This window comes from Panthera leo, chromosome B3 (assembly GCF_018350215.1).
Source record: "Panthera leo isolate Ple1 chromosome B3, P.leo_Ple1_pat1.1, whole genome shotgun sequence".
NCBI classification, from domain to species: Eukaryota; Metazoa; Chordata; class Mammalia; order Carnivora; family Felidae; genus Panthera; species Panthera leo.
Window position 1 is genome coordinate 111,101,088 of NC_056684.1, and position 27,891 is coordinate 111,128,978.

The 27,891-nt window shown below is 35.5% G+C and overlaps 1 protein-coding gene across 9 annotated transcripts in view; it reads left to right on the forward strand.

The window, feature by feature from the left end:
* The window catches only part of FUT8 (fucosyltransferase 8), a 310,024-nt gene that overhangs the window by 66,761 nt on the left and 215,372 nt on the right, over positions 1–27,891 (forward strand). The window contains exons 3-4 of one of the 9 annotated variants that reach the window (XM_042943536.1): positions 3,826–3,858; positions 20,028–20,081. The exons of 6 other annotated variants lie outside the window; for them this stretch is intronic. The gene's annotated coding sequence lies outside the window, so the exon portion shown is untranslated. The remainder of the gene's footprint in view (positions 1–3,825; positions 3,859–20,027; positions 20,082–27,891) is intronic. 2 more of the 9 variants (XM_042943535.1, XM_042943537.1) reach the window with 2 other exon arrangements.

Consider the following 27,891-nt stretch of genomic DNA (forward strand, 5'->3'; position numbering starts at 1 on the left):
GGCTCCGTGTTGAGAGTGGAGAGCCCCATGTGGGGCTGGAACTCATGAACCATGAGATCATGACCTGAACTGAAGTTGAATGCTTAACCAACTGAGCCACCCAGGCCTCCCTAATTTATTTTTTATTTTAAGTAATCTCTGTGCCCAGCATCGGGCTTGAGCTCACTACCCCCAAATCAAGAGTCACATGCTGTACCAACTCAGTCAGCCAGGTGCACCTACTTTAAGTTCTTTATAGTTTTGTTTTATTCTTTTGAGTTCTTTACAGTTTTAAGATGGGAGATAAGATCAACTTTTAGGAAGGATTTTCAAGGGTATTGATTGAAAAACAGTGACTACTTCACGAAAACTTAATAAAATTATCCCCATTTTCAAAAAGTATTCTGATAATTCTAAGTTCTAGTTAGAAGGGTTATCCTATGTTATCTCTTTCATAATGTTTCTTGGTAAGTATTATTATATGCGTGGTAATAGGATTGACTTTTATGATTAGATTTATTCCAAATAAAAATTATTCCTAAATATGAAGCTTTTTTCTACTTAAGTATGTGCTTTTTTTGTTGTTGTTGTTACTCTTGATATTTCCCTGGACATTCAGGTTAGTCAGGGTGTTTGTGTGGTTTAGAATTGCTGTAGGGAGCATAAGCTATAGAGTAAGGCAGGTATGGTCTGATTCCTGACTTGGATACTAGCTAGGCTTGGGTAGTTCACTTAGACATTTAGTTAGAAGACCAGGTTTGTAAAATGTTGAGAGCACTCTAAGGGTACTCTGTGATACTCAAATGCTTGAGAGCTCTGATTGTTCCTTGTCTTTCTTTTTGGTCAGTAGAGGTTGGAAGTGCATTCACAGTCACAGAAATCTTTGTACGTATGGTTACTATTCTGAAAAGAGACATTCTGTCTTCCACCGTATATAGTTATGTATCTTAGATCCTTCAGTTTTTAGAGCAATAGTGTTACTATGGTTTAGGGTCTGAGTTACTGGCTTGAGGAAATTTGATATAGGCAACTTCAGAAGAGAAGATAAATCTCATTTCAAAAATATTACTTACTGTGCTACCAGTTAGTAGTGACTTGTAATATGGAAATATTCTTAAAAATTCTAGGAAATGGGCACCTAGGTGGCTCGATTGAGTGTCTGATCTTGATTTTGTCTCAGGTCATGATTCTAGGGTCTTGAGATCAAACCCTGTGAGCCCGCTTGAGATTCTGTCTCTCTCCCTCTGCCTCCTCCCCGGGTTTGTGCTCTCTCTCAACAAACAAACAAATAAACAAGCAAAATCCTAGGATAATTGTACTTTTATGATGGTTTATTACGTGTATTTTGTATTTTGGGAGTTTTAAAGGGGAAGGGGATCTCTTAAAAACATATTGGATTCTTTTGCACATTAATAAGTTACTTGACAGTTTGAATAATTGTAAATGAAAGTAGAATTATTATTAATTTAATTTTATTTTATTAATTAACTAGGCTCCACACCCAACCTGGGGATTGAACTTACAACCCCTAAACCAAGAGTCCTGTGCTCAGGACCGAGCCAGCCAGGTGCCCCGGAAGTAGAATTTTCATTTTATTTAATTCTAGATTCTAGAGGACTCTTTACAAAACATCTAGTCAGTCAATTAGTAGAGTGGTACTTTTTATACTTACTGTTAAGTTAAAAACTGGAATTTGTAGAGTGATAGTATTCTACATGACACTTTATCAAAGAGATTGTATTCGTTGACAGCTTCATATAAACTCTTCCTGATCACTCAGTGTAAAATAAATGCCTAGTTTTTATCATATATTGTGTATGACACTTTATGTGTGTGTGTACATGTGTTTGTATTTGTTTATTGAGTATTTTCTTACCAGGATGAAAGTTCCATGAGTTTTTTTTTTTGTTTTGTTTTGTTTTGTTTTTTTAATCAAAATATTTATTAGATGCTTAACTGTACATGGCCTGAGTTGTGAATGGGCTTTGTTAAAAGCTTGAGTGCCTGGCTAAACCCAGGAAAACTGCCTCCTTTTCGTGTTCACAGAGCAGCTACTGCTGATAGTTGGGCCAGTCCTATGGCCTGCAAAGGAGCGGATAAATATACCAGAGCAGGATTCTGCTAAATTGGAATGGAGCCAGAGTTAAGGGTGCTAAGCCAACCCTTCCAGCCAACCCTTCAAGATATATCCTGAGCACCTAAAATAGCACCTGATACTTAGTAGGTGATCAATGAATATTTGATGGAGGATTTTTCTATTTATTTATTTATTTATTTATTTATTTATTTATTATTTGTTTTTGAGAGGAGGAGTGGCAAGGATCAGATTTGAGTGAGATATAAATAACTTCAAGTTATTCATTTTCTTTTTTTTTTTTTAATTTTTTTTAATGTTTTTTTTTTGAGAGAGAGATTGACATAGTGTGAGCATGGGAGGGGCAGAGAAAGAGAGGAAGACAAGAATCTGAAGCAGGCCCCAGGCTCTGAGCTGTCAGCACAGAGCCTGACATGGTGCTCGAACCCATGAACCGTGAGATCATGACCTGAGCCGAAGTTGGACACTCAACCGACTGAGCCACCCAGGCGCCCCATTAAGTTATTCATTTTCATAGAGACTATGCTGGGAAAGCATATTTGCATAGTGAAGGAATACATTTCAACGTTTAAAAAATGAGAATTAAGAACTCATTAGTTTTAAGCCTTGCTAGTTTTCATCATTGTAACCTGTTAAAGGAAAATAGAAATTGTGATAATTAAATTAAAAATTCAAGAGAAATTTTGATTGGTAGAGTGATAATATGTTTGTAATAAAAATTATTAAAATTTTAGAAAAATTGCATGCCATGAAATCTCCAAAAGTTAAAAAGTCAAAGTAGAGTGAGGTGTGACGCCTGCGGAAGTCCCTCCAGCCGAAGTATCGTGCTGTGGTGAAGAGAGATGGATTTGTCAATCCTGGAGTTGAGGTTCTGCCTACCTGAGGCTGCTGCTGTGTGGAGACCCTGGGTGAAGCCACCATCAACATATCTGACTAGGAGGCAAAACCTTCAACTGAGGACTTGGGGGATAAGAAAGAAGGAAAATACATTAAACTCAATATTGGATAGGATAGCATTGAGATTTGCTTCAAAGTGAAAATGACAACTCATCTCATGAAACTCAAAGAATCGTACTGTTAAAGACAAGGAGTTCCAATGAATTCACTCAGGTTTCTTTTTGAAGGTCAGAGAATTACTGATAATCACACTGCAAAAGAATTGGGAATGGAAGAAGATGATGTGATTGAAGTTTATCAGGAACATATTATTAGTGAAGTTACCTTAAATAAAGTTCCATAGGTTTTAATTGTCCTGCTAAATAAATCTTATTACTTTGTTATGTAAAGTTATAATGATTGATTTAAGGGATTATGAATGAGTCATCAATGCTTTTCTCTTGCAGTTAGTGATTTCAAACCTTTTTTGTGTTGGTAGCAATGAAAAATTACTTAAGTCCTCGCTGGATGTGAAGAAACTCAAAGTTGCCTTTGGTTGTATCTTTATGGAATGTGAGCGGTAGATTAAATTGTCCTTTTACTAATATAAACACAAAAAGAACTAGTCTAGATTTTTTCTAGGCTTGTATGTCATTTACAGTTTATTTCCCCCTGAAGATGTACTCCTCATTTCAATACATGTTAAAATTGATGAGTATACTTAAATATGTTTTAGTGGGCCTCCTCATCAGTCTTACTAGCCATATTTTAGTGCTCTCCAGCCACATATGACTAGTGATTGTTATATTGGACAGTGTAGATATAGAACATTTCCTTCTTGCAGATATACCTGATATAGACATTTTTTCTTACAGATTTTAATGATCCAGGTAATTATGATTTTTCAGGTAAGATTCTCAGTATTTTTTGTAAGACATTTGTACTATGAACTATATGTTGATTATTATGTTATATCATGGATACTCCACTAATTTTTGTTATTCTGTTTTAAAATGTCATTTTTATCTAATTTTGAGACTAGCTTCCATTTTGTAATATAATTTAATGGGAAATTTTGAGATAGTAACTAGAAATTGTCCTTACAGGTAACACAGAACATTAATCTTGTTAAGTGAGGTAATGAATAGAACTGTGTGAAAATTCATTTTAAGGCTTTTACTATCAGTATTTTAGGAATGTGGAGCTTTTAAAACAGCTCTTCTAGCTCCTAATGTGTTTTCATTAAACATGATAATAATGTATTTGTCAGTATAGTACTGGGCTTATAAAAGTTGCTGATTAGATGTTAGTTCTTTTAATACATAGATTTGATGCATAGTTCCCAAACTGGATGATTGTAAGAATTCCCTCAGGAGTGTTTTTTAAAAATACAGATATCCAAGGCATATATATTATATAACATATGTATTAATGCATACAAAGGATTTTGTGCAATTATTCCTTAGCATTAACTCCTTGGGATAGAATTGTTGGCTCAAAAGATTTGAATTATTGTTTAGATTTTTGATTTATAGTAACAAATTCCCTTCAGAAAAGTTGCACCAATTTTTTCTCTACACTGGGTATTATTCAACTTTTAATATTTCTCAGTTGATTAAAAAATCTCTTGTTTTAGTTTGTAATTGATTGTGAGTGCAAGTCAGCATTTTTCATAATTTTTTTAATGTATTTGGAGGGGGGGGGGGATGGCGAGGAGAGTGTGAGATGGAGAGAGGCAGAAAGAGAGAGAGAGAGGGAGAGAGAGAGAATCCCAGGCTGTCAGTGCAGACCCTGACAAAGGGGGCTTGACCCCAGGAATCCTGATCACAACCTGAACCGAAATCAAGAGTTAGATGCTTAACCAACTGAGCCACCCAGGTGCCCCTGCCTGTTTTTGCTATCTGTTCTTGCACACACCTAAGCTTCTTAGTTTGATCAGCAGTAAGCTGAATGATAGGGATAGAAGGCAAGACTAAGAAGAGGAATTGGTGTTCAGAAGAGTGGGGTGATTTTGGTTATTGTGCCTGGTACAGATAGGTGCAAAAATGTTAAATCTATCACAGATCTACAAGATTCTTGTACATATTTCCATCCATTGTCTCATAAATGGTATCTTTTTGGAATGTTCCTTTTCAGTTTGAGAGTGGAGGAATTGGCTTTAAAATTTTCTTATATAAAAAAACCAAATATTTTGCTACTGTTATTTAAAAACCATTGATTATATTTGTTTCTGGTTGTTATTGGAATCAGTTTGAAATAATACCATTAATGATGCCATCTAACACAACCATTTCTTTTGATTTCTTGCCTATGTGTAAATATGATATGGCAGAAATTCTTAATTTTGGGGACTTTTTATCTTTGTGTCAATAGTGCCTCATAGTATCTGACCCTGTAAAAGAAAACTCATTTCCTGTAATTACAACACTTCTGACACCAGATGTGTGGGTTTTCCACACCAAGCAACTCTTTAATTCTCTGAGGATACCAATGAGTAGTTAGCACAGGCCCCAGAGGTTAGAGGCTCAGTCCCACACAACTACCCTTCACTTTGGATGCTAGTTGCAAACAGTGGGTAGCTCACACTTCTGTCTGACTTGACTACTAATTGGGAGGGGTCCCATGACTTCCTCCTCAGGTTTTTTAATTGGCTATTATGACTCACAGAACTCAGAAACACCTATGTTTACCATCTTATTACAAAAGATATAATTAAAGATAACGATGAACAGCAAGATGAAGAGATACATAGGATGAAGCCCAGAAGGATCCTTGAGTGCACAGCTACTGGCACATGGATGTGTTTATCAACTTGGATGCTCAACCCTGTATTTGGTAGGGGGTTTTATTGCACAGGCATGATTGGTTATTAAGTCAGTGTCCAGCTGGACACTGGAGGATAAAGGGTGGGGGTGGAAGTTCCAAGTTTATAATCAGGGTTTGGTTTTCTGATGACCAGACCCTATACTGAAGCTATCCTGGAGCTCACCAAGAGTAGCCTCATTAGAACCAAAGATGTTCCTGTCAGGAAATTTCAAGGGATTTAGGAACTCTGTGTAAGTGGTGTGTGTCCCTGTGGGCCGTAGACAATTGTGTTCAGTCTGAATGGGGTCTTGTAGAGGGATTATAGGTGCTGGCACTGTCAAGAGCCCTTCTGAATACTGGGGGGCTCTGGTTTCCACGTGCAGAATAAACTGTTGACAGTTTATTATCAGGCTGAGGCTTCAAGGTTGCAGAAGGATTGTGTTTTTTCTGAGTGATTGGGACAGCACCCCACTAGAAGTCCTCACCTACATATTCCATACTCCTTCCCACCAAGTCCCTTCTGTAAACTGTTGGAGAGCCTCTTTCTACTTCACTGACCCTTGAATGTCCTCTACTGAAAAAGCTTAGCATGGTGCTCGTGTTAAAGGAGGAATACTTAAAGGGATTTTGTTGTTTATCACAAAACATACCTTGAAATACTCATTCAGAACTGAGGGGCAATAAACTGATAACTGACACATATGGGTAATATGGATATCCATTTGGATGGATATGGATAATACCCAAATTTGTTTACACAGTCACCTGTTGATGGACAGTCTGAGTTCTTTCTAGTTATTGGCTCTTAGAACTAAAACTGCCATGAACATTAATATATAGGTTTTTGTATGGACATATATTTTATTTTTAAAAATTTTATGTTTTTATTTATGTTTGAGAGAGAGAGAGAGAGAGAGCGAGCACGAGTGGGGGAGGGGCAGAGAGAGAGAGGGAGACACAGAATCAGAAGCAGGCTACAGGCTCTGAGCTTCAGCACAGAGCCCAACACAGGGCTCGAACTTGTGAACCACGAGATCATGACCTGGGTTGAAGTTGGATGCTCAACCAACTGAGCCACCCAGATGCCCCTGGACATATATTTTAATTTCTCTTAGGTAAATATCTAAATGTGGAATGACTGGATCATATAGTAGGTATTTGTGTAACTTTTTAGGAAGTTGCCAAATAGTTTTTCAAAGTGCCTATACCATTTTTTGTTCTTGCTGGCAGTGTGTGATAGTTTCTCTATATCTTATCAACATTTGGTATGGTTATTCCTTTTAATTTTAGCCATTCTAGTAGGTGTAAAATGTTATCTACCTGTGTTTTAATTTCCATTTCTCTAATGACTATTGATATTGAGCATCATTTCTTGTGTTTATTTACCACTTGTATATTTTCTTTGGTAAAATGTGTGCTCAAATCTTTTACCCATTATTTTAATTGGGTTGTTTTCTGATTATTGAGTTTTGAATGCTTCCTATATATTTTGATTCTATGTTTTGCAGAGGTTTTCTCCTGGATGGTGGCTTATCTTTTCATTCTTTTAACAGTCTCTTTTGAGGAATAAAAACTTCTAATTTTGATGAAAGTTCAGTCTATCCATTTATTCTTATCTGGATCATGTTCTTGTTTTTGTATCTATATCTAAGATATAGTTGCCTAATGCAAGGTTATAAAAACTTTCTCCTAAGATATCTTCTGGAAGTTTTATGGTTTTAGGTTTTATGATTAGTGGTATGATGCATTTTGAGTTAATGTTTTTTATGTGAAGTGAAAATTGAATAAGGGTTTGTTGTTTTGTTTTTTTTTTGCATTGTGATATCCACTTGTTCTGGGACCATTTGTTGACAGGCCATCCTTTACACTTTTGCCTAAAATCAGCTGATCGTATATGTCTGGGTTTATTTCTGATTACCTAATTCATTACTGATCTCTTGCCTGTCTCAATGCTACTACTATTTTGATTCCTGTGGCTTTATAAGAAGTCATGAAACCAAGTTGTGCTACTCACCTAGCTTTTTTCTTCTTTTTCAGTGTTATTTTGGCTATTGTGCTGGTTATTGATTTATTGCATCTTAGCTCCAGATTTTCCCTTTTTGCCTATTCTGTGAAAATGGATCTGGCTTTTTTAGTATTTTTCTTTTGCCAGCTGGCATAGTGTTGGGCTTTGTCAATAGAGAGTGCTGCAGAGACATTGCAGGAGGAAAAAGTTTTGCTTCTTGGTTTCTGTGTGCTTGCTTGGCAAGCTCCAGCAGCATACTCAACTTCTCTAGAATCAGCCCACATGGCTTCCTTAGTGTACAGTTCTTGCCGTATGTGTGACTTTACTAGCACTAAGCTTCTTTAGTGCTCAGAGGGCCGCAGTAACCCAGCAGCCAATGACCCAAGGCTAGCTTCTCTTTGTACCTCTCGTGTGGGTTTGTAGCAGAATGCCTTCATGGGACGCTGCCAGATAAATGGTTTTTCCTAGCCCCATTATGAATGGATTTCTGCCAAGTTTCACAAGGCAAATTTCCAGCAAGTTCTGCTGGTATGGCACCAGAATGACTTATCTGTCATTCAGTGAGACAAGGCTATGCTTTCTCCGACAGGGTCTGATCTCTGCCCTGTAGAAGGGCACTCTTGTCTCAGCCCTAGGAGGTGTTAGCTGCTCTTGTATTCTTTCGTATTCTCTTTGTTTCTCACTAGTTAATTGTTGTTACACCGAGCCCTGTTATAGTTAATATTCTTTATACTTAACTTTCCCTTTTCAAATTTCCTTGTGACCTCTCTTTTCTGATTGGATCCAGAGTGATGCAACTGTTCTAGGTTTTTTTTACATTTCCATCTGAATTTTAGAAGCAGTTACTAAATGTCTGAAAAAAAAAAAAGCCTACTGGGATATTCACTGAATCTATGCATAAATCTGTGGGAATTGCATTGGAATCTATAGATAAATTTGGGGAGAATTTACCTCTTAACAGTAGTGAGTCTTTTGACCCATGGATAATGTATCACTGTTTATTCAGATTTTCAGTTTCTTTCAGTAGTGTTTTACGGTTTTATTATACAGATTTTTCCCAGATTTTGTCAGATTTACCCCTAAGTGTATTATATTTTTTATGTTCTTATAAATGGTATTGTTTTTGTTAAAAATCCCACTTTTGAGTTGTTCATTGCAAACATATGGAAATGCAATTGGTGCTTATATCCTGCAGCCTTGTTAAATTCATTTTCTGGCTCTAGTTTTTTTTTTGTTTTGTTTTGTTCTGTTTTTTTTTTTGTTTTTTGTTTTTTTTTTTTTTGCAGATTCCATTGGATTCTACGTAGATAGTCATGTCTTCTGTGAATGAAGAGAGTTTTACTTCTTTAATTCCACTCTGGGTGCCTTTTATTTCTTTTTCTTTGCCTGACTTCATTGGCTAGATGCTCTGGTATAATGGTAAATAGAAATGGTGAGAATGGATATTCTAGTCTTCTTATTTTAGGGGGAAAGCATCTATTCTTACACAAGTATGATGTTAATTATAGATTTTTCATAGATACCCTTTATTGGATTTATTAAATTTGTTTCTATTTCTAGTTTGCAGAGACTTCAAATCAGAAATGGATATTGGATTTTGTTAAAATACTTTTTTGTGTGTGTCTGTTGAGATGAAAGTTACTATTTTTTTTATGTTTTAGCCCTAGATAATGCAAGTATCTGTTATTGTGCACAATTTTGTTATTTCCCCTCCCCCCCAAAATGACCCTCTCCCCATAAAAAAAGTCAATTAATTTGCATGTAGAGTACCTGGGTTTAAAAAATATTTTATGTGCAATATTATTTCTAATTGGTTAAAACATACACTACACTAATAACAGTGGAGTCTAATTATTGAACTGTGATATGAAAAAAATAGAGAAAAATCTGAGAAGTGTCCAGAAAATATCTACTGAAGAATTGTGATTGAGTACAATTGTTTTAATTCTGAAGTTATGTTCAGCATTACTAATGGGAGACAGTTAGCTATAGGATACTTGAGGATCATTAGTGAGTGCTTAGGAAGAAGTAAAAACAATAAATGAATTACATGAAGAAAATTTTAAAGCATAGAGGCTTGCTTAAAGATAAAAAAAAGCAGTAAGTAGACCTAACAGAACACAAGGGGCTCAGAAGAATGCAGTTGTTTCTTATAGAAAGTACTTGGAGTTAAAGCAATGTAGCTGGTGGTTTTGGTGAAGTGGAAAGAATTGCCCTGGGATAATTGGATTTAATTCCTGTACTTACCACTTGCTAACTGGGTAAGTTTCTTAAACTAAGTTTCTGATTTCTCATCTGTAGAATGAACGTAAGAATATCCCAAGGGTTGTAATGAAGAATAAATAGAATCAGTTACATAAAAGTGTATAGTAGTGTAGTTAGGTGCTTAATAAATGTTTGTCTTTATTATATTTTTTAATGACCAGTGGAAGCTTTTCTATTCTGTTGCCTATTTCCCTGGTGATTATATTTAGTCACAGAAATAGTGCCCACAGTTACCTTGAAACCCATCAAGAAAATAAAAAATGAAGCCAATTCCTGCTGCTTTGACCTTCTGTATTTTCATAGTTTCAAAGAAAACTATGAGCACTGACAGAGCTGACAGAGCACTGTCAGCATAAGACTGTATTAGAAAATGCTCTGAAAGAAAGTTCTAACTTGAGGAAGAATGGCAGAATTTTTTATAGGGCATTAGCAGGAGGGGTTAGGCATAGTTTGGGGGAATAGTTGGTCAAGGATGGTTCTCAGAGAATTGATTTTGTAGAGTAGCAGCCATTGGACAGTTTGGATTTTATCAAGAATTTTAGGGAGAATCAGCTGTGGGGGTCAAGGACATGAGTGGACCAATGGCAAATTCTCAGGTTTTTAGTGTGTGCACAGCAGATTTTTCTATCATTGGCTCTTGCTGTCTTCTCCCCCTCTACCCCTGCCACCCTAGTATAAGGGCCCTTCCATTATCCTGGTCATGATTTTAGACAGCTTCTAGCTCTTGATCTTAGAGGTAATATCTTTATGAAACTATAAAATACAAGGAATTAAGTATTTCATAGAGCTGAAAAGTTCTTTCAGTCTTTTCTTCCTGCCCTCTTTGAATTGTGTTTTGGATTCTGTTATGTAGCTGCTCTGCAGTAGAGGAAATGGTAACTTATGATAATGAAAAACTTCAAAGTAGTTTGAAGGCTGGAAGGGAGATTTGAAATGCGGGGAGATTTGAATAGGGTTTTGCAGCAGCTATTTTAGTTGATGACACATCTTCAACTTAAATTGTAATTCATTTTTTTTTAAAGTTTGCCTTATATTTCTGTGATGATTCTAGTAGAAGTCAAATGAAATTATTTTTGATAGCTGGTTTGTGAACGTTGGTATTTACAGCCAACCTTCCAAAGCCTACCTTGGCTTTCAGGGAGCTCAGCTTGTGACTAAATGGATCATCTCTTCTCTTGTATCTATTTAATGCATTACTGGTTTCTAGCAGCTGATACTTAACATTGTTCATTCTTGAGTGTGGTGCTTCATGTGATTTCTTTTCCTTTATGAGGTACTTTTTGACTATAGGTGGATCCATTCTCCTGTATATATAATCTGTGCTTTGAAATTAAATTATCCTTGTCCTTTTTGAATACATATCCTTTTATTATCTGATAGTTTGCTCTTGCTTTGTGGCTTCCTGGGTCCCTTTTGTAATGCTTACTTAGCTTTTAATTTAAATACAAGATTGCCTTAGTTAGCATCCAAGGAAGACTTTGGCCTATTCAGACATTGAGAAAATATGAATATTTGACCACTATATTTAGGATTATTGGGGCTTTTCATTCTAATTTTTAGAATATAGAAAGTGAGGCAAGTTTCTTAGTTTTTCCTAATCAAGCTCACCATAGACCTTGTACTTTTTAAACTGGCTTGAATGAAAAAAATACATCTATGAAGAATGGCATATCTGCTATTTCTACATGGATGTACTTACCATAACTGTGGAAAATATATTTGATTTACTGTGAAGCTCTCAGGGTAGATGTTTAAGATATAATCAATATTTTAGTATTTTCATGTATAGTTAAGCACTTTCCGTAAATTATGATAATGTTATTTATGGGATTATTTGTTCTGCAAAATATCACAAAAAGTTCCATAATGTGGCTTTCTTTTTTTGGTATTCAGAGGCAGTTAGATAAGATTTATCTACAACTAAATAGTACGTCACTGGTGAGAATCTTTTCTACCTATTATTCTACTTTTTAAATCTCATTCTCTTCCACTCATAACATTTGGTGATATGATACAAATGCCACTGTCATAGCTTTCTTTAATTTTCTGGAAAGTATCTTTTATAGTCTCCATATCTTTAAATCTTGGGAACTCTGAAAAGCTTCTTTATCCTTTATTTCTTCTCAAGAAAATACCTTCATTTACTCTTGATGTTTTTGTAGAAATTCCTGCTACCCACAGATAGAAATAAAAACATGCAATGTAAAATCTCAGTCATTTAGAGCATTTTAAAAATTAACAAATCAATTATTTAAAAAGTTCCATAGATTTGTGATCTTTTTCAGTTTTATTCTGCGTTATTGAAGTATAATTGACATATATTGTAAAATATTTAATATATGCATAATGGTGACTTCATATAGTCTCTCTTAGTACTTATATAATGCAATATTATCAACCATAGCAATCATGCTTTACATTAGATCCTCAGACTTTATTCATCTCATAGCTGGAAGTCTATACTCCTTTACCACCCTCTCCCTGTTTCCCTCATCACCCAGTCCCTGGCAACCACTTTTCTACCCTCTGTTACTATGAGTTTGATTTTTTTTTTTTAATTTCACATATAAGTGATACCATGTAGTATTTTCTCTCTGTGTGACTTATTTTACTTAATATAATACTCTCAAGATTTATTCATTATGTTGGAAATGGGAGGATTTCTTTTTTTCCTCATGAATGAATAATGCATTATACACACACACACACACCACATCTTTATTCATTCATCTGTTGATGGACACTTGGGTTGTTTCCATATCTTGGCTATTGAGAATGATATTGCAGTGAACATGGGAATGCAGGTATCTCTTTGAAATCCTGTTTTCATTTCCTTTGGATGTATACCCAGAAGAGGGATGTCTGGATCATTTGGGTAATTCTATTTTTAATTTTTGAGGAAAACTCCATACATTCTCCATGGTATGCTGCATCAGTTTACAGTGCCACCAACACTTGTTAAAGCACTTTTCTTTTTGATGAGAGCCATTGTAACATGTGTGAGGTGATATCTCATTGTAGTTTTGATTTGTATTTGGTGATGACTAGTGATGCTGAGCACCTTTTCACATACCTAACAGCCATTTGTAGGTCTTCTATGGAAAAAAATGTCAGTTTTTTTAATCAGGTATTTTTGTTTTGTTTTGTTTTGTTATTCAGTAGTATGAGTTCTTTGTATATTTTGGTTATTAACCCGTTATCAGGTATATGGTTTGAAAATATTTTCTTCCATTCCATCAGTTTCCTCTTTATTTAATTGGTGATTTCCCTTGCTTTGCAGAAACTTTTTGATAAAGTCCCATTTGTTTGTTTTTGCTTTTGTCACTTTTACTTTTGGTGTTTTGAAGTTGAAAACATCATTGTCAAGACTGATGTCAAGGAACTTGCCCCCTATGTTACCTTCTAAGAGTTTTATCATTTCAGATCTTTAATCCATTTGGAGTTGTTTTTTTGTCTGCAGTGTAAGATAGGGGCTCAGTTTCATTCTTTTGGCTGTGACTGTCCAGGTTTTCCCAGCACCATTTATTGAAGAGACTATCCTTTTCCCATTGTATATTCTTGACTTGTCAAGTATTAATTGACCATATATGCATGAATTTATTTCAGAGCTCTCTATTTTGTCCCATTGGTTTGTATGTGTTTTTTTTAAGTTCATTTATTTTGAGAGAGAGAGAGATAGTGAGGGAGGGGCAGAGAGAGAGAGAGAGAGAGAGAGAGAGAGAGAGAGAGAGAGAGAGAGGGGGAGGGAGAGAAGGAGGGAGAGAATCCCAAGCAGGCTCTGTGCTATGAGCAGAGACGCTGACACTGGGCTCTGTCTTGCAAACCATGAAATCATTACCTGAGCTGAAATCAAGAGTTAGATGCTTAACAGACTGGACCACCCAGGTGCCCCATCTTTTTTTTATGTCAGTATTATACTGTGTTGATTACTATAGCTTTGTAATATAATTTGAAATTGGGAAGTATGAGGCCTCTAGATTTGTTCTTAAGATTGCTTTGGCTCTTTGGGGTCTTTTGTGGTTCAATACAAAATTTATGATTTGTTAGTTCTGAGAAAAATGCCATTGGAATTTTGATAGGGATTGCATTGAATTTGTAGATTGCCTTAGACTATTTGGCCATTTTAGCGATATTAATTCTTCCAGTCTGTAAGCACAGGTTTTTTTTTGTACTTTGCATTTATTTGTGTCTTCTTCAGTTTCTTTCATCAGTGTCTTATAGTTTTCATGTACAAATCTTTCACCTTCTTTGCTAATTTATTGCTAAGTATTTTCTTTTTTTTTTTTGATGCAGTTGTGAATGGGATTTTCTTAATTTCTGTTTCTAACTTGTTCTTAGTGATATTTGTATATTGTATTTTGCATATTGTATATTGCATCTTTACTGAATTTGTTGATTGGTTCTAACAGGTTTTTTTTTCTGTGTGTGTGTGTGTGGAGTGTTAGTATTTTTTTTATATATAATATCATATTACTGCAAATGGTGAGTTCTATGAACTCCTTTCCAGTTTGGATGTCTTACTTCTTTTTCTTGCCTAATGGCTCTGGCTAGGACTTCCAGTACTGTGTTGAATGAAAGCAATGAGAGTGGACATCTTTGTCTTGTTCCTGATCTTAGAGGAAAAATTTGCAGCTTTTCACCATTGAGTATGGTGTTAACTGTGGGCTTGTCATATGTGGCCTTTATTTTCTTGAGGTATGTTTCCACTATATTCAGTTTGTTGAGAGTTTTTATTATGAAAGAATGTTGAATTTTTTAAAATATATTTTTCATCTATTGAGATGATAATATGAATTTTATCCTTCATTTTGTGTGTGCTATATTACATTTATTGATTTGCCTATATTGAACCATTGTTGCATCACAGGAATAAAACCAACTTGATCATAGTGAATGATCTTTTGAATGTGTTGTTGAATTCTGTTTGCTAATATTTTGTTGGGGATATTTGCATTCATGTTCATCAGGGGTATTGGCCTGTAGTTTTCTTTTTTGTAGTGTCCTTGTTTGGTTTTGATATCAGGGTAATGCTGGCCTTGTAAAATGAATTTCTTCCATTCTCTTCAATTTTGGGGAAGATTTTTGAGAAAGTTTGGTATTAATTCTTCTTTAAATGTTTGGTAGAATTTACCAGTAAAGCCATCTGGTCCTGAATTTTTTGTAGGGAGGTTTTTGATTACTTATTAAATCTTGTTAGTAAATGTTCTGTTCAGATTTTCTATTTTTTCTTGATTCAGCCTTGGCAGGTTGGTGTATTTCTAGGAATTTGTCCATTTTTTAGGTTGTCCAATTTGTTGGTGTGTAATTGTTTGTAGTAGTCTCTTATGATCTTTTGTATATGTGTGATACCAGCTGTAATGTCTCTTCATTCATTTATGATTTTATTTGAGTTCTTTCTCAGTTTTCTTGGTTGGTCTAGCTAAATGTCTGTCTTTTCAAAAAACCAGTTTTTAGTTTCATTGATTATTTTTTTTAAATTTTTATTTCATTTATTTCTACTTCATTCCTTTCTTCCTTTTTTTTTTTTTTTTTTCTTCTTCCTTTGACTAACTTTGGGCTTAGTTTCGTTTTATGTTTCTAGTTCCCTGATGTGTAAAGTTAGGTTGTTTATTTGAGTTTTTTATTATTTCTTAATGTTGGTATTTATTATTTTGAACATCCCTCTTAGAAATGCTTTTGCTGCATCCCTTAAGCTTTTGTATTGTGTATTTCCATATTAATTTGTCTAAAGATAATGTTTTTATTTTTTCTTCGATCCATTTGTAGTTCAATAGCATGTTGTTTAATCTTCACATATTTGTCAATGTTCCAAGTTTCTTCTTGTAATTGATTACTAGTTTGATACTATAGAAAAGATGCTTAATAAGATTTCATTTTTATTTTATTTTTTTTTTTTTTTTTTTCAACGTTTATTTTATTTTTGGGACAGAGAGAGACAGAGCATGAATGGGGGAGGGACAGAGAGAGAGGGAGACACAGAATCGGAAACAGGCTCCAGGCTCTGAGCCATCAGCCCAGAGCCCGACGCGGGGCTCGAACTCACGGAGTGTGAGATCGTGACCTGGCTGAAGTCGGACGCTTAACCGACTGCGCCACCCAGGCGCCCCAAGATTTCATTTTTAAAAATTTATTAAGACTTGTTTTGTGGCCTAACATGTTGTATCCTGGAGAATGTTCATGTGTACTTAAGTATTCTCTTACTGTTACAATGTCTTATAAATTTCTTTTGTGTCCATATGGTCTAATGTGTAGTTTAAGTCTTAAGTCCAGTGTTTTCATATTGATATTCTTTCTAGATGATCTATCCATTTTTGAAACTGAGGTATTAAGGTTTCTACTATTATTGTGTTGTTGTCTATTTCTCCCTTCAGGTCTGTTATTATTTGCTTTATATATTTAGGTGCTTCCATGTTGGATAGATAAATATTTTAAAATCCTACAACCACTTGTTGGATTGACCCCTTTAGTCTTATATAATTACCTTCTTTGTCTCAAATGCACTCTTTTGCTGGGAATGCTATTTTGTGTGATGTAAGTGTAAATATTCTTGCTTTCTTTTAGTTTTCTTTTGCCTGGAATATCTTTTTCCATCCCTTTCCTTTCAATCTGTATATATCCTTAAGACATATAAGAGAACTTAGTCCCTTACATTTAAAGTAATTATAGATGGATATGGACGTAACTGTCATTTTGTTAATAGTTTCTTGCTGTTTTGTAATTCCTTTGTTCCTTTTTTAAATGTCTTTGTGATTTGATACTTGTCTATAGTGGTGTGCTTAGATTTCTTTTTGTTTACCTTTTGTATATCTGTTACAGGTTTTTGCTTTCTGGTTACCACGAGGCTTACGTAAAACATTTTATATTTGTGATAGTCTGTTTTAAGTTGATATCAACTTATGTCAAATGCATACTAAAGCTCTCTTTACTATACCTCAGTGCATTTTGTTTTTGATGTTATAATTGACATCTTTTTACGTTGTGTATCCATTAACAAATTATATTATTTTTGTCTTTTAGGCTTCATACTAGATTTACAAGTGATTTACCTACCTTCGTTACAAATTATGTTAATCTGATTTTAACTATGAACAGTATTTACCTTTACCAGGGAGATTTATCCTTTGTTTTCTTGTTACTAATTTGTTTCATCCTTTTGTTTGCAGCTTGAAGAAGTCATCTTAACATTTATTACACAGCTGGTCTAGTATTGATGAACTCCTTAAACTTTTACTTTCCTAGAAAACTTTTTATGTCTCCTTCAACTCTATAGGACAACTTTGCTGGGTAGAATATTTTAGGTTGGTAGTTTTTTCTTTAGCACTTTCATTGAACTTATTACCTGCAAAAGTTTTTCAGATTTTGCTGAAAAATCTGCTGGTAATCTTACGGAGACTCCCTTTTACATAACATAAATTTTTCTTTTGCTGCCTTTAAGATTCTGTCCTTGTCTTCAACTTTTGACAATTTAATTATAGTGTATCTTGGTTTGGATTTACCTTGTTTGAGATTCTGTGGGCTTCCTATATCTGGAGTTCTGTTTCTTTTTCTGTGTTAGGAAAGTTTTCAGCCATTATTTATTTGAATAGGCTTTCAGCCCCTTTCTCTTTTTCTTTGCTTTCTGGGACCCCATAATAAATATATTGATGTACTGGATGGTGTCCCACAATTTCCTTAAGCTTCACTCACTCTTTTTCATTCTTTTTTCTCTTTATGTCCCTATTTGGATGACTTTCACTGCCCTGTCTTCAAATTTGCTGATTCTTTCTTCCATTTGATCTAATATGTTGTAAAATCCCTTCTGTTGAATTTTTCAGCTCATTTATTTAATTCGTCAGCTCTGTGATTTCTGTCTGGTACTTCCCTATATTTTTTATCTCTGTTTAGTGAGCATCTTTGTAATCATTATTTTGTGCTCTTTATCAGGTAAATCACTTCTTTCCCTTTTATTAAGATCTGTTTCAGAGGTTTCATTTTTTTGTTTGTAATATATTTCTCTGTTTCTTCATTTTTCTTAATTCTCTGTGTTGGCTTCTGTGCATTAGATAAAACAGTCACATGTCCCAGTCTTGATGGAATGGTCTCATGTAGATGCTGAATCTTATCATTCAGCCTGGCCCTAGCTCTTGGTTGTTTCTCAGACCTTTGTGGTTGTCCAAGCTGCCTTCTTCATGACTCCCAGTAGTTGAGAGTATTTCAAGATCTTTCAGTGTCCCCAAGTGGAGGATCAGTCACCACCAATATGCTGGCTGAATGAAAGCTGGACCCTCAGGTAGCAGCTTAAAAAATTTTTTTTTTAATGTGTATTTTTGAGAGAGACAGAGACAGAGTGTGAGTAGGGGAGAGGCAGAGAGAAAGGGAGACAGAATTCGGAGCATCCTCCAGGCTCTGAGCAAGCTGTCAGCACAGAGCCTGATGCTGGGCTTAAAGTCACAAACTGTGAAATCACGACCTGAGCCAAAGTCGGATGCTTAACCAACTTAGCCACCCAGCTGCTCCTCAGGTATCAGGTAGCAGCTTTTAAGTATGCAAGTAGATGTGTCTTTCAGGGAAAGACTGGGATCTAGGTGTTTCCCTCTCTTCCCTTTGTTCTGAGCCCTGGGGGTTAGCCAATTAAGAAACTTAAGAACTATTTGTTTGCTTTTGTCTTATGGGACCTGTGAATGCCATCCTTGCTTGCTCCCAGAACCAAGCAATCAAGTATTGTATCCCCTGGGTAGAAGCCACGATACTCAGAGTGCCAGATGTGTGTACAAGCCCCTTCCAGGAAGCTGTTTGTGATTTATAGTGATCTACTAGGGGAATGCACATTTGGTGTCTGCTGGCTTCCCAGTTTTCATGCAAGACTGACATCCGTCTGTAGATGTATGCTAAATTAGAAGCCTCATCCTCTGGCAGCAAGTTTTAAATTATGTAAATAGGCTTCTTTCTGGGAATGACTGGGGAGATGGGTGTTTCTGTCTCCTTCCTGTGTGTTGAGCCCTGGGGAGATAGCTGCTTAAGAACTATTTATTTGTTTGCTACAATCCTGTTGAGGATTGTTGAGTCTGCTAATGCAAGACTCACTGGCCACCAGAGTTGGGCTATCACAGGGTGTGTCTTTTGGGCAGAAGTTGCAAAGCCCAGGCACCAAATGTGTACGCAAATTCCTTTCAGGAAGATACCAGTGACTGGGAGCTGGGCAGAGAGAGAACACAAAGATGGTGCCCACTGGCTTTCTTGGTCTCTAGAGAGAATTACAGCTGATCCCTAGATGTGTGTTAAATGAGAAGCCTTACCCTAAGGCTGCACCTTTTAAGGTAGCCAAATAGGCCTGTTTCAGGAAAGGCTGGTAGATGGGCATTTTTGTCTGTTGCCTCTGTTCTGAGTCTTAGACGCATAGCCACCGTGAGTCCCTGAAGCCCACCAAGAACTGTTTCTTTATTTGCTGTAGTTTTCTGTGCCTTGGGGACACAAGCCCCAATGGCTTTCAGAGCTAGATGTTTTGGGGGCTCATCCCTGAGTTAGAAGTCTTAAAAGTTGGGGCACTAGATGTGGGTTGAAACCCTTTACTCCTCAGGGAGAAGCTGGTAGTTGTGAATTCCCTCTCAGTTGTATGTCAGTCTGCTGGGAGTGGGGTTTATGGAGAGAGTGTTTCTCAGCTTCTCCTACCCATTCAATGTATGTTTTTTCTTATTTGTCCTCTGGATTTCTTTCAGCAGGATTTGTTTCATGTTTAGCTGTAGATTTAATATGTCTGTGAGAGGATGTGAGTTTGAGATTTTGTTGCCATCTTTGACTAGAATCAGATTTGTGATTTTCAAATGTTATCCCTTTGAACGAATAACAATATAGTGAATTAACTGGGATGCCAGTGATATCTAAAATATAACACATAAGTGAGTCTTAAGAGGTGTATAACTTCATTTTCTGCATGATGTAACTTTTTTAGTAAATATACCATTAGAAAATACAGTAGTTCCAGTAGTTCCCCCTTATCCACAGTTTTCCTTTTCATGTTTTCAGTTACCCAGAGTCAACCAGTCTATAAGCAGATGACTCTCCTTCTAACGTCAGAAGGTCAGTAGTAGCCTAATGCTTTGTCACAGTGCCTGTGTTGCTCACCTCACTTTATCTCATCATGTAGGCATTATATCATCTTACATCATTACAATAAAAGGGATGGTAAGATATATTTTCAGAAAGAGAGGCCATATTCACGTTATTTTTATTATGGCATATTGTTACAATCTGTTTTATTTTCAACTATTGTTGTTAATTTCTTACTGTGTCTTATTTATAAATTAAACATCATCATAGGTCTACATGTATAGGAACAAACATAGTATATATAGGGTTTGGTGCTATCTTCAGTTTTAGTCCACTGGAGGTCTTGAAATGTATACCCTACGGAAAAGAGTGGAGGGGAGACTATGGTATGTTTGGAATGATAGCAAAAGGCTTCTTTGTGTTGTTTATTGAAATCGTACATAAATCTAGCTTGTGTCATACTCGTCTCATAGTTACGTAAAATAAATGGCATGGTGAAAGAGAAGAAACATGAAATGAGAGTTTCTGCAAAATTACTGAAGGAAAGAAGTGCAGTGTACTTTCAAATGTACTTTTCAGTGTTAAAAAAAAATTGAGAATTCCACAACCCAAGGAAGTTGAGAAAGCTTCTTGCGCTTATGTAACAATTTTTAATCTATTAGTTGCAGAGTAAAAACAATAGGAAATTAATTAATTTTATATAAAAAATAGCTTTTAACTATGGAGTCCTCCTATCATTCGTCAGTTTGTTAAGCCTACTTTTGGTTGTTATTATTAAAAAAAAAATGTAATTAGGCAGTTACAAGAAAGCTTCAGAACAGCTGTAATTACAGCTGCAGATTTAGTCAAAATAGGGGTTTTTAAAGGCTCCTCACTCTCCTTTCGCATCTCTTTCCCTTACCCCAAGTAACCCAAATTTAGTTGTAAAAGTTTTGGTGAGCTCAGGATTCCCGAAACTGGAGTGCCATATGTTTAACTGCATGCAGATGTGATGATTATATGTGACTCTTCATTAAGGTTTCTGGAACCTTTTTAGTTCTATTGCTCTATGCACAGTTAAATGATTTTTATCAGCTTGTTTCTGTATTTAATTTTATAGATATACATGTATTCCAAACACACTTTAATGATTTTTATCAAGACTCTGGCATCTGCTAAAACTATTTAGGGGGATAATAGTTTTTATATTCTAAATTTGACGTAATGTTGATATTATTACAAGTTGACTGGAAATATCTGCAAAACCTTACATCTATGTTTTTCTTCAAATTTTACTTCAAAATTTTTTTCAAAAATATTTCTTCAAATTTTACTCTATTAGGAAATTGACTTTAACCTTGTCTAAAAACAATTTGGTAAATCTGTTAATTTTTGGAGCAAGTTCTGTTATAAACAAGAAGTTAAATATACATCCTTGTTGGTCGTCCTCTGATTCTCTCTTCCTGTGGCTTTATGATTTAGGGATATAGATGTCATTCTAAGGTCTAGTTTTCAATTAGTCAAGGATTGGATAAAAGGGTTATGAAAACCGTGGCTAAGAGCAAGGTTTGGGGCCAGTCTCACTGTCTCAACTAATTGCCATCTCTTTTGCAGATGTTAGTTATGAAATGTCGATCATGAGCTACATAACGTAACTTCGATTCTAACCATAATTTTACAGGGTTATATTTTCAGAATTGGTTTAAAATTGTAGTCATTTGCTGTTGAATCACACATAAGGAAATTCAAAGAGTCTTTTGCCAAAGCTAACAATTCAACACTTTCAGGTAGGAAAGCAAATGAAACATATCTATATGTATATACCACCATGTTAAAAAATGTATGGTTCTTACCTTTAAGTACAGTGGGTAGAAAAGGTGCAAGTATGTGCATTAATTTAAGAAATCAACTTTTAGAGGGTAAATAAAGTTGGATTTAAATCTCCAGACTTAGGAAGTCTTTAATTAATTAATTAATTAATTAATTTTATTAAAATTATTTTTATTTATTTACTTATTCTGTCCAGTATTTTATTTATTTATTTATTTTAATATAATTTATTGTCAAATTGGCTAACCTACAGTGTGTACAGTGTGCTCTTGGCTTTGGGGATAGATTCCCTTGGGAACTCTTTAGATCTTAAAGAAGTTCCAAAGATCTAGACCAATTTTCTTATTACACACGAGGAAACGGATTCAAAGAAGTTGAATTACATTAAGTCATTGGTTAAACAGATTTATAGGACATTCTAAATATGAACTCAGGAGTGACGAAAGGTAGCAAGTTAACTTTGCTGTTGTAATCTTGGATGTCAACTAATGTTGATTGATTGCTCATTGTAGGTGCTTTTAGAGAGAAACTGCAAGTTCTTTCCTCACATGAGTTTAAGTGGTAATATCAGCAGGATGTGTGGACTTATATAGTAGGGTATTTTTAGAGAGAGAAAATTGAACTTCAGAGAATACTGGTGAATTCAAATGAATAGTTAAATACGTTCATTAAGACAGAGTAAAGAAACTATATTTACAAAATTACATAACTTTTTTTTTTAAGTTTATTGAGAGAGAGAGAGAGAGAGAGAGAGAGAGAGTGTGTGTGTGTGTGTGTGTGTGTGTGTGTGTGTGTGCATGTACATACAGGTGGGGAAGGGGCAGAGAGAGAATCCCAAGCAGGCTCCCTGCTGTCAGTGAGGAGCCCAACTGGAACTCAGACTCACGAACCTGTGAGATTGTGACCTGAGCCAAAACCAAGAGTTGGACGCTTAACTGACTGAGCCACCCAAGGGCCCCCAAATTATATAACTCTTAAAACATAGATTGGCTTATTTGAGATTGAGCATAATTTTAATGATGAAGATATGATTAATTATATGAAGTAAGAAACTTAATAGAAACTTTTAGGAAGGAAAATAAAACTTTGAAACTTTAATAAGAGGAAAAATGAAATGTGAAAAATAATTTAATTTTATTTAAGAACTGGCTATCCATTTATCTCATTACCAAAACTTACTGTTGTCACTGTCTTTGCTTTTGTCTTCTTCCTTCCCCTACTGGTTCTCTCTGAAAAAGGCTCACGTTGTAGTGTGGTGTGATACAGTTCATGCAATTCTGGCTTTGTCACCAACGACCATCATGGCCTTGCACTAAAAGTTTTCCTATTAAGACATACACAAGTGAATGATTTTGAATTAGTTACGTCGATTTATGAGCTTTAGTTAAGGTACTTCATGAAAAAGGAGACCAGGTCTTGGATGTGACTATAGGATTGTTGAGACAATCAGATGAACTCACATGAAAATGTTCTAAAAACTGAAGATTTCACAAAGGCAAATGATACTGTTTTTATAACTATTGTTTTCAATCCAGCATGACAAATAGTTGAGTATCCAGTATATCAGAACCAGGGTTGTGGACTTTAGAATTCAGGAAGATATAGTCCTTGCCTGTAAGATACGTTTAGTGTAATTTGGGGAAGAAAGAAATAAAATATATAATGCAAATGTCTACAGTGTATGACAGAATATGAAGAGGGTAATGAGAGGCTGACCCAGATTTTGGCTTAAGTTAAAGAGCTACCCACCTGAATCTTCTCAAAGTCCATAAGACTTGGTATGCTACAAGTAACAAATGAGCATTTTGACCTTTTCTTATATATCTCCTGCTTTTTTGAGCCTTTCTTTAGGTAAGAGTGGACAGATTTTTAACTTATGTTGCAGTGTGATGAAAGTCTAAACTTGGGCTCTCTAATAGTTGCAGGTGGGAGCTTGTTGATTTTTTAGGTGTACAGACATGAATCAGTAGCTGAGTCAAAGTGCGACAAAGAATGTACAGTTTTAGATTTGATGAGTATTGTCAATGGGATAGGTTCTAAATTTTAACATCTGGGTTGGATACCTTGACAGGGACATAGACAATTAAAGTGAAACCTGGGAGCAACATTTATTCCAACCCTGTTGAAGATATCTTTTATAGGGTCCCAGAATTGGCTTGACTGTTTCTCATAGTAAGGAATCTATCTATTATGTGATGAAGTACACTTTCTTATATGGGCTCTTGTGTTTGGAATTCTTTGTTTTTATCAGATCAAATAACCTTCTGCTCCATCTGCTGTTCTGTATTTTTTACATTTTATTAGATAGACAACAGGCTTGAAACAGAAGAGAACCTGCTGATGGATAGCCAGAAACAGAAGAGGAGAATGATAGGTTCAGGAGGCAGATCAAAAAAGGAAATAGTGATAATAGCTAATACTTATTAACAGTGAAGTTCCAGGTGCTGTTCTAAATGCTGTTCTCATATAATAACAATTTATTGTATTGATATTTTAATATTAAATATTAGGTTAAATGAAAATGTAATGTTAAATGATAATAATAATTATCCTTACTACAGACGAGGGAGCTGAGCTCTAGTGCTTTGCACAATGAGAGGCAGAGTCCACGCTAGTGGTATTTGGTTTTAAATACCAAACCCTAACGCTACCACATAATGCCTATTAGAGATAATCTGGAGGCCCTTTGGGGAAAAATTCTTAGCTTCCCCTTCTCCAAGTATGATAGTTGTCAGAGATGAAAGATGAATATTTTAAGGCCATTAACTTGGTTGGAAGAGATAGGGTGGAAGAGGTGAAATACTATAGAATTTATTCAACATTTTAAGATTGAATGAAGGTATCAGAAAGGAAGGAACCTGAATATGAATATAATCACTTTGCATATCAGCGAGAAAGGGAATTTTGGTTATTATAATGACTAGGTTTTATGATGCTATATAGGCATGAGAGGTTGACATAGAAATAGTTTCATAATAGCTTATGATTGATCACTAGTTTATAGACTAGCACTATCTAATAGAAATATAATGTGAACCATTCATGTAATTTTAAATTTTCTGGTAACCACATTAAATAAGGTAAAAGGAAACAGGTGAAATTAGTTTTAATAGTACAGTTTATTTAACTTAGCATACTAATATTAACTTAGTATTAAAAATATTATCTACTAATTGACATAAAAATATCAATGAAATATTTTACATTCTTTTATTCCTACCAGGTCTGAAATCATTGTGTGTTTTACACTTACAGATTTTCTTAGTTCAAACTAGCCATATTTTGCATGCTGAAGAGCCACGTTGGCTACTGACTATCTTACTGAACAATGTACTTATGTATCATGAAAAGATAAAAGATTGATTGTTCTTGTTACGTTCATAAAACAGTTCTGATTGAATTATAAATAGATAGTTTATTCCCTCTATGTGTATAGCACACATAGAGAGCAGGTTGATCTGGGGCAAAAAGCCATCACTCACTATTCAGTTGTATCCAGATAATCTGATCAGGAGGGGAATATATTTTTTATATTTAGTAAGAAGGGATGGGGAAGGGTTTACCAAATGTTTAGACTTCTTGCTGTTTGAGGTTCTGTGTGTGTTGCATAGTTAGAGGGACTTCCAGGGGACTCCAGAGAATTTCTGCTACCTTTTAAGTTCTGGGCTCTGGTTTTATATAAAGAGCACAGTGCTTTTTCCTTTTCTTTTCTTTTCTTTTCTTTTCTTTTCTTTTCTTTTCTTTTCTTTTCTTTTCTTTTCTTCCACCCACTCCTGGGTAACATAATTTTTTTTAATTTAATTTTTTAAAATTTACATCCAAGTTAGTTAGCATATAGTGTAACAATGATTTCAGAGTAGATTCCTTAATGCCCCTTATCTATTTAGTCCATTCCCCCTCCCCGCTGCCTCCCGCCACAACCCCTCCAGTAACCCTCTGTTTGTTCTCCATATTTAAGAGTCTCTTATGTTTTTGTCCCCCTCCCTGTTTTTATATTATTTTTGCTTTGCTTCCCTTATGTTCATCTGTTCTGTATCTTAAAGTCCTCATATGAGTGAAGTCATATGATATTTGTCTTTCTTTGACTAATTTCGCTTAGCATAATACCCTCTAGTTCCATCCACATAGTTGCAAATGGCAAGATTTCATTCTTTTTGATTGCCGAATAATACTCCATTGTCTGTCTGTCTGTCTGTCTATCTATCTATCTATCTATCTATCTATACCACATCTGTATCCATTTATCCATTGATGGACACTTGAGCTCTTTCCATACTTTGACTACTGTTGATAGTGCTGCTGTAAACATTGGGGTGCATGTGTCCCTTCGAAACAGCATACCTGTATCCCTTGGATAAATACCTAGTAGTGCAATTGCTAGATCATAGGGTAGTTCTGCTTTTAATTTTTTGAGGAACCTCCATGCTGTTTTCCAGAGTGGCTGCACCAGTTTGCATTCCCACCAACAATGCAAAAGAGATCCTCTTTCTCCGCATCCTCACCAACATCTGTTGTTTCCCAAGTTGTTAATTTTAGCCATTCTGACAGGTGTGAGGTGGTATCTCATTGTGGTTTTGATTTGTATTTCCCTGATGATGAGTGATATGAAGCATTTTTTCATGTGTCGGTTGGCCATCTGGATGTCTTGTTTGGAGAAGTGTCTATTCATGTCTTTTGCCCATTTCTTCCCTGGATTCTTTTTTTTTGGGGTGTTGAGTTTGATAAGTTCTTTATAGATTTTGGATACTAACCCTTTATGTGATATGTCTTTTGCAAATATCTTCTCCCATTCTGTTGGTTGCCTTTTAGCTTTGCTGATTGTTTCCTTCGCTGTGCAGAAGGTTTTTATTTTGATGAGGTTCCAGTAGTTCATTTTTGCTTTTGTTTCCCTTGCCTCCGGAGATGTGTTGAGTAAGAAGTTGCCGCCGCCAAGATCAAAGAGGTTTTTGCCTGCTTTCTCCTCGAGGATTTTGATGGCTTCCTGTCTTACATTTAGGTCTCTCATCCATTTTGAGTTTATTTTTGTGTATGGTGTAAGAAAGTGGTTCGGGTTCATTTTTCTGCATGTTGCTGTCCAGTTTTCCCAGTACCACTTGCTGAAAAGGCTGTCTTTATTCCATTGGATATTCTTTTCTGCTTTGTCAAAGATTAGTTGGCTCTATGTTTGTGGGTCCATTTCTGGGTTCTCTGTTCTCCATTGATCTGAGCATCTGTTTTTGTGCCATATATCATTTAATTCTTGTGTCTGTAATAGATTATGTGAACTTCATGGCCAATAGTAGTATATGTCCAACAACTGGTTGCTATTATTTTTTCTCTGTGTTAGTTCCAACCGTGTAGTTTAATCAGAAATTGAAGCTGTTAAGATGAGAGATAGGAGTGGGCTGTGTGATCAGACCTAAAGGACTTGCTGGGAAGTTGACAGTGGTTTGAAGGTTAAGTGTATATCAAAGAGTGGTTCAGGGATAACCTGCATCCTGATCACTTAGGAAGCTTGTTAAAATGTACAGTTTTGCCGGGGGGTGCCTGGGTGGCTCCGTTGGTTGAGTGTCTGACTTAGACTCAGGTCATGATCTCATGTGGGTTTGAGCCCTGTGTTCGGCTTTGCACTGACAGCACAGAGCCTGCTTCAGATTCTCTGTCTCCCTCTCTCCCTACCCCTCCCCTGCTGTTCTCTCTCTCAAAAATAAATAAACGTTAAAAAAAATGTACAGTTTTGGGTTCATCCTCAGGAACTCAGACCTCTTATGATTCAAAATCTCTGGTCATGGGCCCCAGAGTCTACAATTTTATGACCTTAATATATAATTCTGATCCACAATGAAGTTGAGAATCATCTTTTTAAGTTTATTCTTCCTGATGATTAAAAAGAAATGATTCTAGTGATTTTTAAATGGTTATTTTTTCTTTGACACAGTAAGTTTTCTATTTTATTGGTGATGGAGGGGTAAATATTTTCCATTTAAATTTTTATAGATGATATATAATAAATACGATTTTTATATGTTATGAGGGTAGGAGGAGTAGTGAT